Here is a 791-nt window from a genome sequence, read left to right as displayed (position 1 = left end):
TGTCGTGATATGAAGAAAGGAGTCCGGAGCTATATCATGGAAATCTAGCCCGTAGTAAAACAAAATCCTGTTGATTTGGGTGGTGGCGGCACTCTGACATCGTTCACCTTCTTGAATGCGTCGTCTTTGGACAATGGGAGGGAAGGCAATGCTCTCCCGTAGGCAATCGGCCGTTGTTTGCGGTCGGTGTGTTCTTCATTGGTGCGGTGATCAGTGGCAGATCAGTTTCCTGCTGGACCTCCGGTTTCCCCATGGCGTCATGCATTTCTTCTCACTGCATCTTCGGTGGTGCTTTCATCCGGCAGCTGGGCCGTGCGCCGTGATGGGCTTCGAAGGCGAGCATCACAACGGATGAGGTGTTTCGCAAAGTGAGGTGCTAGTGCTTGTCGTCCTACCTTGGGCCTCTGGTTGTTCGATATCCATGCATGCTCCGGGGGGAGCAACTCCGCCATGCCGACGATGGGGCGCCCTACGAGCCAGCTCGAGAGGGCTGATGGTGCCTTCTTTGGCGGCGGAGACGGATGGTGTGATGCCGGTGTGACCTCGGGGATTTGATGACACACGGGTTTCCTCCGGCGGCAAACCACCTCCTTGGCCTCGTCTCCTCTTTGACAAGATCACGGTGTCGACCGAAGGCATCGTTTGTTCAACTTTCTGAAATTTTTTCTATACAGTGGCTTGCTACCTGGTTCTATAGTTTCATGTATCCTTTTGCTGTTTTTATGTCTCTATTTTGTTGCTCTTGTGTGTGTGTGTGTGTGTGTGTGTGCGTGCGTGCGTGCGTGCGTGCG

The sequence above is a fragment of the Triticum dicoccoides genome, chromosome 5A, assembly GCF_002162155.2.
Source record: "Triticum dicoccoides isolate Atlit2015 ecotype Zavitan chromosome 5A, WEW_v2.0, whole genome shotgun sequence".
NCBI classification, from domain to species: Eukaryota; Viridiplantae; Streptophyta; class Magnoliopsida; order Poales; family Poaceae; genus Triticum; species Triticum dicoccoides.
Note: the sequence above shows the minus strand (reverse complement) of the source record.